This window comes from Nematostella vectensis, chromosome 9, assembly GCF_932526225.1.
Source record: "Nematostella vectensis chromosome 9, jaNemVect1.1, whole genome shotgun sequence".
NCBI lineage: Eukaryota > Metazoa > Cnidaria > Anthozoa > Actiniaria > Edwardsiidae > Nematostella > Nematostella vectensis.
In genome coordinates this window covers 16,975,775-16,987,877 of record NC_064042.1, presented here as the reverse complement: position 1 = coordinate 16,987,877, position 12,103 = coordinate 16,975,775, and the positions used below count along the sequence as shown (strand labels likewise).

Below are 12,103 nucleotides of genomic sequence, written 5' to 3'. Positions count from 1 at the left end.
AGACACATAGAGAAGACACATTTCTCATGTTGGCCTCATTAGCGCAGTAGGCGGCGCGTCAATACCATAATCGAATGTAGAAATCTGAATGTCGTGAGTTCGATCCTCACACGGGGCCTTTTTTTTTCTTTTGAAAACGAACGACTCTATGACCGGTTTGACGAAAACACCACAAACACACATAGAGAAGACACATTTCCCATATAGGCGTCGATTTGATCATAATCAAATCTAGAAATCTGAAGGTCGTGAGTTCGATCCTCACACGTGGCACATTTCTTTTTCTTTTGAAAACGAATGACTCTATGAGCGGTTTGACAAAAAACACCACAAACACGCATAGAAAAGGCACATTTCCCATGTAGGCGTCGTTAGCGCAATAGGCAGCGCGTCAGTCTCATAATCTGATTTAGAAATCTGAAGGTCGTGAGTTCGATCCTCACACAGGGCATATTTTTTTTCTTTTGAACACGAATGACTCTATGACCGGTTTGACGAAAACACCACAAACACGCATAGAGAAGACACATTTTTCAGGTTGGCCTCGTTAGCGCAGTAGGCAGCGCGTCAGTATCATAATCGAATGTAGAAATCTGAATGTCGTGAGTTCGATCCTCAGACGGGGCATATTTTTTTCTTTTGAAAACGTAAGACTCTATGACCGGTTTGACGAAAACACCACAAACACGCATAGAAAAAGCACATTTCCCATGTAGGCGTCGTTAGCGCAATAGGCAGCGCGTCAGTCTCATAATCAAATCTAGAAATCTGAAGGTCGTGAGTTCGATCCCACACGGGGCACAATTTTTTTTCTTTTGAAAACGAATGACTCTATGAGCGGTTTGACAAAAAACACAACAAACACGCATACAGAAGACACTTTTCTCATGTTGGCCTCGTTAGCGCAGTAGGCAGCGCGTCAGTATCATAATCGAATGTAGAAATCTGAATTCCGTGAGTTCGATCCTCAGACGGGGCATATGTTTTTCTTTTGAAAACGAATGACTCTATGACCGGTTTGACGAAAACACCACAAACACGCATAGAGAAGACACATTTCTCATGTTAGCCTCGTTAGCGCAGTAGGCATCGCGTCAGTCTCATAATCAAATGTAGAAATCTGAAGGTCGTGAGTTCGATCCTCACACGGGGCATGTTTTTTTTCTTTTGAAAACGAATGACTATGACCGGTTTGACGAAAACACTACAAAGACACATAGAGAAGACACATTCCTCATGTTGGCCTCATTAGCGCAGTAGGCGGCGCGTCAATACCATAATCGAATGTAGAAATCTGAATGTCGTGAGTTCGATCCTCACACGGGGCCTTTTTTTTCTTTTGAAAACGAACGACTCTATGACCGGTTTGACGAAAACACCACAAACACACATAGAGAAGACACATTTCCCATGTAGGCGTCGTTAGCGCAATAGGCAGCGCGTCAGTCTCATAATCTGATTTAGAAATCTGAAGGTCGTGAGTTCGATACTCACACAGGGCATATTTTTTTTCTTTTGAAAACGAATGACTCTATGACCGGTTTCACGAAAACACCACAAACACGCATAGAGAAGACACATTTTTCAGGTTGGCCTCGTTAGCACAGTAGGCAGCGCGTCAGTCTCACAATCAAATGTAGAAATCTGAAGGTCGTGAGATCGATCCTCACACGGGGCATATTTTTTTCTTTTGAAAACGAATGACTCTATGACCGGTTTGACGAAAACACCACAAACACGCATAGAGAAGACACATTTCTTATGTTGGCCTTGTTAGCGCAGTAGGAAGCGCGTCAGTATCATAATCAAATCTAGAAATCTGAAGGTCGTGAGTTCGATCCTCACACGGGGCACATGTTTTTTTCTTTTGAAAACGAATGACTCTATGAGCGGTTTGACAAAAAAACGCAACAAACACGCATAGAGAAGAGACGTTTCTCATGTTGGCCTCGTTAGCGCAGTAGGCAGCGCGTCAGTCTCATAATCAAATGTAGAAATCTGAAGGTCGTGAGATCGATCCTCACACGGGGCATATTTTTTTCTTTTGAAAACGAATGACTCTATGACCGGTTTGACGAAAACATCACAAACACGCATAGAGAAGACACATTTCTTATGTTGGCCTTGTTAGCGCAGTAGGAAGCGCGTCAGTATCATAATCAAATCTAGAAATCTGAAGGTCTTGAGTTCGATCCTCACACGGGGCATATTTTTTTTCTTTTGAAAAGGAATGCCTCTATGACTGGTTTGACGAAAACACCACAAACACGCATAGAGGAGACACATTTCTCATGTTGGCCTCGTTAGCGCAGTAGGCGGCGCGTCAGTATCATAATCGAATGTAGAAATCTGAATGTCGTGAGTTCGATCCTCACACGGGGCATATTTTTTTTTGAAAACGAAAGACTCTATGACCGGTTTGACGAAAGCACCACAAACACGCATAGAAAAGGCACATTTCCCATGTAGGCGTCGTTAGCGCAATAGGCAGCGCGTCAGTCTCATAATCAAATCTAGAAATCTGAAGGTCGTGAGTTCGATCCTCACACGGGGCAAATTTTTTTTTTCTTTTGAAAACGAATGACTCTATGAGCGGTTTGACAAAAAACACAACAAACACGCATAGAGAAGACACTTTTCTCATGTTGGCCTCGTTAGCGCAGTATGCAGCGCGTCAGTCTCATACTCAAATCTAGAAATCTGAAGGTCGTGAGTTCGATCATCACACGGGGCATAATTTTTTTTCTTTTGAAAACGAATGACTCTATGAGCGGTTTGACAAAAAACACAACAAACACGCATAGAGAAGACACTTTTCTCATGTTGGCCTCGTTAGCGCAGTAGGCAGCGAGTCAGTCTCATAATCAAATGTAGAAATCTGAAGGTCGTGAGTTCGATCCTCACACGGGGCATATTTTTTCTTTTAAAAACGAAACACTATGACCGGTTTGACGAAAACACCACAAACACGCATAGAAAAGGCACATTTCCCATGTAGGCGTCGTTAGCGCAATAGGCAGCGCGTCAGTCTCATAATCTGATTTAGAAATCTGAAGGTCGTGAGTTCGATCCTCACACAGGGCATATTTTTTTTCTTTTGAACACGAATGACTCTATGACCGGTTTGACGAAAACACCACAAACACGCATAGAGAAGACACATTTTTCAGGTTGGCCTCGTTAGCGCAGTAGGCAGCGCGTCAGTATCATAATCGAATGTAGAAATCTGAATGTCGTGAGTTCGATCCTCAGACGGGGCATATTTTTTTTCTTTTGAAAACGAATGACTATGACCGGTTTGACGAAAACACCACAAAGACACATAGAGAAGACACATTTCTCATGTTGGCCTCATTAGCGCAGTAGGCGGCGCGTCAATACCATAATCGAATGTAGAAATCTGAATGTCGTGAGTTCGATCCTCACACGGGGCCTTTTTTTCTTTTGAAAACGAACGACTCTATGACCGGTTTGACGAAAACACCACAAACACGCATAGAGAAGACACATTTCTTATGTTGGCCTTGTTAGCGCAGTAGGAAGCGCGTCAGTATCATAATCAAATCTAGAAATCTGAAGGTCGTGAGTTCGATCCTCACACGGGGCACATGTTTTTTTTCTTTTGAAAACGAATGACTCTATGAGCGGTTTACAAAATACGCAACAAACACGCATAGAGAAGAGACTTTTCTCATGTTGGCCTCGTTAGCGCAGTAGGCAGCGCGTCAGTCTCATAATCAAATGTAGAAATCTGAAGGTCGTGAGATCGATCCTCACACGGGGCATATTTTTTTCTTTTGAAAACGAATGACTCTATGACCGGTTTGACGAAAACATCACAAACACGCATAGAGAAGACACATTTCTTATGTTGGCCTTGTTAGCGCAGTAGGAAGCGCGTCAGTATCATAATCGAATGTAGAAATCTGAATGTCGTGAGTTCGATCCTCAGACGGGGCATATTTTTTTCTTTTGAAAACGTAAGACTCTATGACCGGTTTGACGAAAACACCACAAACACACATAGAAAAAGCACATTTCCCATATAGGCGTCGTTAGCGCAATAGGCAGCGCGTCAGTCTCATAATCAAATCTAGAAATCTGAAAGTCGTGAGTTCGATCCCACACGGGGCACAATTTTTTTTCTTTTGAAAACGAATGACTCTATGAGCGGTTTGACAAAAAACACAACAAACACGCATACAGAAGACACTTTTCTCATGTTGGCCTCGTTAGCGCAGTAGGCAGCGCGTCAGTATCATAATCGAATGTAGAAATCTGAATGCCGTGAGTTCGATCCTCAGACGGGGCATGTTTTTTTTCTTTTGAAAACGAATGACTATGACCGGTTTGACGAAAACACCACAAAGACACATAGAGAAGACACATTTCTCATGTTGGCCTCATTAGCGCAGTAGGCGGCGCGTCAATACCATAATCGAATGTAGAAATCTGAATGTCGTGAGTTCGATCCTCACACGGGGCCTTTTTTTTCTTTTGAAAACGAACGACTCTATGACCGGTTTGACGAAAACACCACAAACACACATAGAGAAGACACATTTCCCATATAGGCGTCGTTAGCGCAATAGGCAGCGCGTCAGTCTCATAATCAAATGTAGAAATCTGAAGGTCGTGAGATCGATCCTCACACGGGGCACATGTTTTTTTTCTTTTGAAAACGAATGACTCTATGAGCGGTTTGACAAAAAACGCAACAAACACGCATAGAGAAGAGACTTTTCTCATGTTGGCCTCGTTAGCGCAGTAGGCAGCGCGTCAGTCTCATAATCAAATGTAGAAATCTGAAGGTCGTGAGATCGATCCTCACACGGGGCATATTTTTTTCTTTTGAAAACGAATGACTCTATGACCGGTTTGACGAAAACACCACAAACACGCATAGAGAAGACACATTTCTTATGTTGGCCTTGTTAGCGCAGTAGGAAGCGCGTCAGTATCATAATCAAATATAGAAATCTGAAGGTCTTGAGTTCGATCCTCACACGGGGCATATTTTTTTTCTTTTGAAAACGAATGACTCTATGACCGGTTTGACGAAAACACCACAAACACGCATAGAGGAGACACATTTCTCATGTTGGCCTCGTTAGCGTAATAGGCGGAGCGTCAGTATCATAATCGAATGTAGAAATCTGAATGTCGTGAGTTCGATCCTCACACGGGGCATATTTTTTTTTTGAAAACGAAAGACTCTATGACCGGTTTGACGAAAGCACCACAAACACGCATAGAAAAGGCACATTTCCCATGTAGGCGTCGTTAGCGCAATAGGCAGCGCGTCAGTCTCATAATCAAATCTAGCAATCTGAAGGTCGTGAGTTCGATCCTCACACGGGGCACATTTTTTTTTTCTTTTGAAAACGAATGACTCTATGAGCGGTTTGACAAAAAACACCACAAACACGCATAGAGAAGACACATTTCTCATGTTGGCCTCGTTAGCGCAGTAGGCAGCGCGTCAGTCTCATAATCAAATCTAGAAATCTGAAGGTCGTGAGTTCGATCCTCACACGGGACACAATTTTTTTTCTTTTGAAAACGAACGACTCTATGAGCGGTTTGACAAAAAAACACAACAAACACGCATAGAGAAGACACTTTTCTCATGTTGGCCTCGTTAGCGCAGTAGGCAGCGCGTCAGTATCATAATCGAATGTAGAAATCTGAATGTCGTGAGTTCGATCCTCAGACAGGGCATATTTTTTTCTTTTGAAAACGAATGAATCTATGACCGGTTTGACGAAAACACCACAAACACGCAAAGAGAAGACACATTTCTTATGTTGGCCTTGTTAGCGCAGTAGGAAGCGCGTCAGTATCATAATCAAATCTAGAAATCTGAAGGTCGTGAGTTCGATCCTCACACGTGGCACATTTTTTTTTCTTTTGAAAACGAATGACTCTATGAGCGGTTTGACAAAAAACACAACAAACACGCATAGAGAAGAGACTTTTCTCATGTTGGTCCGTAAGCGCAGTAGGCAGCGCGTCAGTCTCATAATCAAATGTAGAAATCTGAAGGTCGTGAGTTCGATCCTCAGGGGCACATTTTTTCTTTTAAAAACGAAAGACTATGACCGGTTTGACGAAAACACCACAGACACGCATAGAAAAGACGCATTTCTCATGTTGGCCTCGTTAGCGCAATAGGCAGCGCGTCAGTCTCATAATCTGATTTAGAAATCTGAAGGTCGTGAGTTCGATCCTCACACAGGGCATATTTTTTTTCTTTTGAACACGAATGACTCTATGACCGGTTTGACGAAAACACCACAAACACGCATAGAGAAGACACATTTTTCAGGTTGGCCTCGTTAGCGCAGTAGGCAGCGCGTCAGTATCATAATCGAATGTAGAAATCTGAATGTCGTGAGTTCGATCCTCAGACGGGGCATATTTTTTTCTTTTGAAAACGAATGACTCTATGACCGGTTTGACGAAAACACCACAAACACGCATAGAGAAGACACATTTCTTATGTTGGCCTTGTTAGCGCAGTAGGAAGCGCGTCAGTATCATAATCAAATCTAGAAATCTGAAGGTCGTGAGTTCGATCCTCACACGGGGCAAATGTTTTTTTTCTTTTGAAAACGAATGACTCTATGAGCGGTTTGACAAAAAACGCAACAAACACGCATAGAGAAGAGACTTTTCTCATGTTGGCCTCGTTAGCGCAGTAGGCAGCGCGTCAGTCTCATAATCTGATTTAGAAATCTGAAGGTCGTGAGTTCGATCCTCAGACGGGGCATATTTTTTTTCTTTTGAACACGAATGACTCTATGACCGGTTTGACGAAAACACCACAAACACACATAGAGAAGACACATTTCCCATGTAGGCGTCGTTAGCGCAATAGGCAGCGCGTCAGTCTCATAATCAAATGTAGAAATCTGAAGGTCGTGAGTTCGATACTCACACAGGGCATATTTTTTCTTTTGAAAACGAATGACTCTATGACCGGGTTGACGAAAACACCACAAACACACATAGAGAAGACACATTTCCCATGTAGGCGTCGTAAGCAAAATAGGAAGCGCGTCAGTATCATAATCAAATCTAGAAATCTGAAGGCCGTGAGTTCGATCCTCACACGGGGCACATTTTTTTCTTTTGAAAACGAATGACTCTATGAGCGGTTTGACAAAAAACACAACAAACACGCATAGAGAAGAGACTTTTCTCATGTTGGCCTAGTTAGCGCAGTAGGCAGCGAGTCAGTCTCATAATCAAATCTAGAAATCTGAAGGTCGTGAGTTCGATCATCACACGGGGCACATTTTTTTTTTCAAAACGAATGACTCTTTGACCGGTTTAAAGAAAACACCACAGACACGCATAGAAAAGACGCATTTCTCATGTTGGCCTCGTTAGCGCAGTAGGCGGCGCGTCAGTATCATAATCGAATGTAGAAATCTTATGTCGTGAGTTCGATCCTCACACGGGGCATATTTTTTCTTTTGAAAACGAAAGACTCTATGACCGGTTTGACGAAAGCACCACAAACACGCATAGAAAAGGCACATTTCCCATGTAGGCGTCGTTAGCGCAATAAGCAGCGCGTCAGTCTCATAATCAAATCTAGAAATCTGAAGGTCGTGAGTTCGATCCTCACACGGGGCACATTTTTTTTTCTTTTGAAAACGAATGACTCTATGAGCGGTTTGACAAAAAACACAACAAACACGCATAGAGAAGACACTTTTCTCATGTTGGCCTCGTTAGCGCAGTAGGCAGCGCGTCAGTATCATAATCGAATGTAGAAATCTGAATGCCGTGAGTTCGATCCTCAGACGGGGCATGTTTTTTTCTTTTGAAAACGAATGACTCTATGACCGGTTTGACGAAAACACCACAAACACGCATAGAGAAGACACATTTCTTATGTTGGCCTTGTTAGCGCAGTAGGAAGCGCGTCAGTATCATAATCAAATCTAGAAATCTGAAGGTCTTGAGTTCGATCCTCACACGGGGCATATTTTTTTTTCTTTTGAAAACGAATGACTCTATGACCGGTTTGACGAAAACACCACAAACACGCATAGAGGAGACACATTTCTCATGTTGGCCTCGTTAGCGCAATAGGCGGCGCGTCAGTATCATAATCGAATGTAGAAATCTGAATGTCGTGAGTTCGATCCTCACACGGGGCATATTTTTTTTTTTGAAAACGAAAGACTCTATGACCGGTTTGACGAAAGCACCACAAACACGCATAGAAAAGGCACATTTCCCATGTAGGCGTCGTTAGCGCAATAGGCAGCGCGTCAGTCTCATAATCAAATCTAGAAATCTGAATGTCGTGAGTTCGATCCTCACACGGGGCACATTTTTTTTTTCTTTTGAAAACGAATGACTCTATGAGCGGTTTGACAAAAAACACAACAAACACGCATAGAGAAGACACTTTTCTCATGTTGGCCTCGCTAGCGCAGTATGCAGCGCGTCAGTCTCATACTCAAATCTAGAAATCTGAAGGTCGTGAGTTCGATCCTCACACGGGGCATATTTTTTTTCTTTTGAAAACGAATGACTCTATGACCGGTTTGACGAAAACACCACAAACACGCATGGAGAAGACACTTTTCTCATGTTGGCCTCGTTAGCGCAGTAGGCAGCGCGTCAGTATCATAATCAAATTTAGAAATCTGAATGTCGTGAGTTCGATCCTCAGACGGGGCATATTTTTTTCTTTTGAAAACGAATGACTCTATGACCGGTTTGACGAAAACACCACAAACACGCATAGAGAAGACACATTTCTCATGTTAGCCTCGTTAGCGCAGTAGGCAGCGCGTCAGTCTCATAATCAAATGTAGAAATCTGAAGGTCGTGAGTTCGATCATCACACGGGGCATATTTTTTTCTTTTGAAAACGAATGACTCTATGACCGGTTTGACGAAAACACCACAAACACGCATAGAAAAGGAACATTTCTCAGGTTGGCCTCGCTAGCGCAGTAGGCAGCGTGTCAGTCTCATAATCAAATGTAGAAATCTGAAGGTCGTGAGTTCGATCCTCACACGGGGCATATTTTATTCTTTTGAAAACTAATTACTCTATGACCGGTTTGACAAAAAAACACCACAAACACGCATAGAGAAGACACTTTCTCATATTGGCCTCGTTAGCGCAGTAGGCAGCGCGTCAGTCTCATAATCGAATGTAGAAATCTGAAGGTCTTGAGTTCGATCCTCACACGGGGCATATTTTTTTTCTTTTGAACACGAATGACTCTATGACCGGTTTGACGAAAACACCACAAACACGCATAGAAAAGGCACATTTCCCATGTAGGCGTCGTTAGCGCAATAGGCAGCGCGTCAGTCTCATAATCTGATTTAGAAATCTGAAGGTCGTGAGTTCGATCCTCACACAGGGCATATTTTTTTTCTTTTGAACACGAATGACTCTATGACCGGTTTGACGAAAACACCACAAACACGCATAGAGAAGACACATTTTTCAGGTTGGCCTCGTTAGCGCAGTAGGCAGCGCGTCAGTATCATAATCGAATGTAGAAATCTGAATGTCGTGAGTTCGATCCTCAGACGGGGCATATTTTTTTCTTTTGAAAACGTAAGACTCTATGACCGGTTTGACGAAAACACCACAAACACGCATAGAAAAAGCACATTTCCCATGTAGGCGTCGTTAGCGCAATAGGCAGCGCGTCAGTCTCATAATCAAATCTAGAAATCTGAAGGTCGTGAGTTCGATCCCACACGGGGCACAATTTTTTTTCTTTTGAAAACGAATGACTCTATGAGCGGTTTGACAAAAAACACAACAAACACGCATACAGAAGACACTTTTCTCATGTTGGCCTCGTTAGCGCAGTAGGCAGCGCGTCAGTATCATAATCGAATGTAGAAATCTGAATTCCGTGAGTTCGATCCTCAGACGGGGCATATGTTTTTCTTTTGAAAACGAATGACTCTATGACCGGTTTGACGAAAACACCACAAACACGCATAGAGAAGACACATTTCTCATGTTAGCCTCGTTAGCGCAGTAGGCATCGCGTCAGTCTCATAATCAAATGTAGAAATCTGAAGGTCGTGAGTTCGATCCTCACACGGGGCATGTTTTTTTTCTTTTGAAAACGAATGACTATGACCGGTTTGACGAAAACACTACAAAGACACATAGAGAAGACACATTCCTCATGTTGGCCTCATTAGCGCAGTAGGCGGCGCGTCAATACCATAATCGAATGTAGAAATCTGAATGTCGTGAGTTCGATCCTCACACGGGGCCTTTTTTTTCTTTTGAAAACGAACGACTCTATGACCGGTTTGACGAAAACACCACAAACACACATAGAGAAGACACATTTCCCATGTAGGCGTCGTTAGCGCAATAGGCAGCGCGTCAGTCTCATAATCTGATTTAGAAATCTGAAGGTCGTGAGTTCGATACTCACACAGGGCATATTTTTTTTCTTTTGAAAACGAATGACTCTATGACCGGTTTCACGAAAACACCACAAACACGCATAGAGAAGACACATTTTTCAGGTTGGCCTCGTTAGCACAGTAGGCAGCGCGTCAGTCTCACAATCAAATGTAGAAATCTGAAGGTCGTGAGATCGATCCTCACACGGGGCATATTTTTTTCTTTTGAAAACGAATGACTCTATGACCGGTTTGACGAAAACACCACAAACACGCATAGAGAAGACACATTTCTTATGTTGGCCTTGTTAGCGCAGTAGGAAGCGCGTCAGTATCATAATCAAATCTAGAAATCTGAAGGTCGTGAGTTCGATCCTCACACGGGGCACATGTTTTTTTCTTTTGAAAACGAATGACTCTATGAGCGGTTTGACAAAAAAACGCAACAAACACGCATAGAGAAGAGACGTTTCTCATGTTGGCCTCGTTAGCGCAGTAGGCAGCGCGTCAGTCTCATAATCAAATGTAGAAATCTGAAGGTCGTGAGATCGATCCTCACACGGGGCATATTTTTTTCTTTTGAAAACGAATGACTCTATGACCGGTTTGACGAAAACATCACAAACACGCATAGAGAAGACACATTTCTTATGTTGGCCTTGTTAGCGCAGTAGGAAGCGCGTCAGTATCATAATCAAATCTAGAAATCTGAAGGTCTTGAGTTCGATCCTCACACGGGGCATATTTTTTTTCTTTGAAAAGGAATGCCTCTATGACTGGTTTGACGAAAACACCACAAACACGCATAGAGGAGACACATTTCTCATGTTGGCCTCGTTAGCGCAGTAGGCGGCGCGTCAGTATCATAATCGAATGTAGAAATCTGAATGTCGTGAGTTCGATCCTCACACGGGGCATATTTTTTTTGAAAACGAAAGACTCTATGACCGGTTTGACGAAAGCACCACAAACACGCATAGAAAAGGCACATTTCCCATGTAGGCGTCGTTAGCGCAATAGGCAGCGCGTCAGTCTCACTAATCAAATCTAGAAATCTGAAGGTCGTGAGTTCGATCCTCACACGGGGCAAATTTTTTTTTTCTTTTGAAAACGAATGACTCTATGAGCGGTTTGACAAAAAACACAACAAACACGCATAGAGAAGACACTTTTCTCATGTTGGCCTCGTTAGCGCAGTATGCAGCGCGTCAGTCTCATACTCAAATCTAGAAATCTGAAGGTCGTGAGTTCGATCATCACACGGGGCATAATTTTTTTTCTTTTGAAAACGAATGACTCTATGAGCGGTTTGACAAAAAACACAACAAACACGCATAGAGAAGACACTTTTCTCATGTTGGCCTCGTTAGCGCAGTAGGCAGCGAGTCAGTCTCATAATCAAATGTAGAAATCTGAAGGTCGTGAGTTCGATCCTCACACGGGGCATATTTTTTCTTTTAAAAACGAAACACTATGACCGGTTTGACGAAAACACCACAAACACGCATAGAAAAGGCACATTTCCCATGTAGGCGTCGTTAGCGCAATAGGCAGCGCGTCAGTCTCATAATCTGATTTAGAAATCTGAAGGTCGTGAGTTCGATCCTCACACAGGGCATATTTTTTTTCTTTTGAACACGAATGACTCTATGACCGGTTTGACGAAAACACCACAAACACGCAT

The 12,103-nt window shown here is 42.9% G+C and overlaps 3 non-coding genes across 3 annotated transcripts; all 3 read left to right on the top strand.

The window, feature by feature from the left end:
- The first annotated feature begins 1,592 nt into the window (after positions 1–1,592).
- On the top strand, positions 1,593–1,678 carry Trnav-cac. The gene is given in 2 exon segments: positions 1,593–1,629; positions 1,643–1,678. It is a non-coding gene; the product is annotated as a tRNA-Val (tRNA).
- Positions 1,679–5,456: 3,778 nt separating this feature from the next.
- On the top strand, positions 5,457–5,542 carry Trnam-cau. Its single transcript is given in 2 exon segments — positions 5,457–5,493; positions 5,507–5,542. It is a non-coding gene; the product is annotated as a tRNA-Met (tRNA).
- Positions 5,543–10,546: 5,004 nt separating this feature from the next.
- On the top strand, positions 10,547–10,632 carry Trnav-cac. Its single transcript is given in 2 exon segments — positions 10,547–10,583; positions 10,597–10,632. It is a non-coding gene; the product is annotated as a tRNA-Val (tRNA).
- The last annotated feature ends 1,471 nt before the right edge of the window (positions 10,633–12,103 follow it).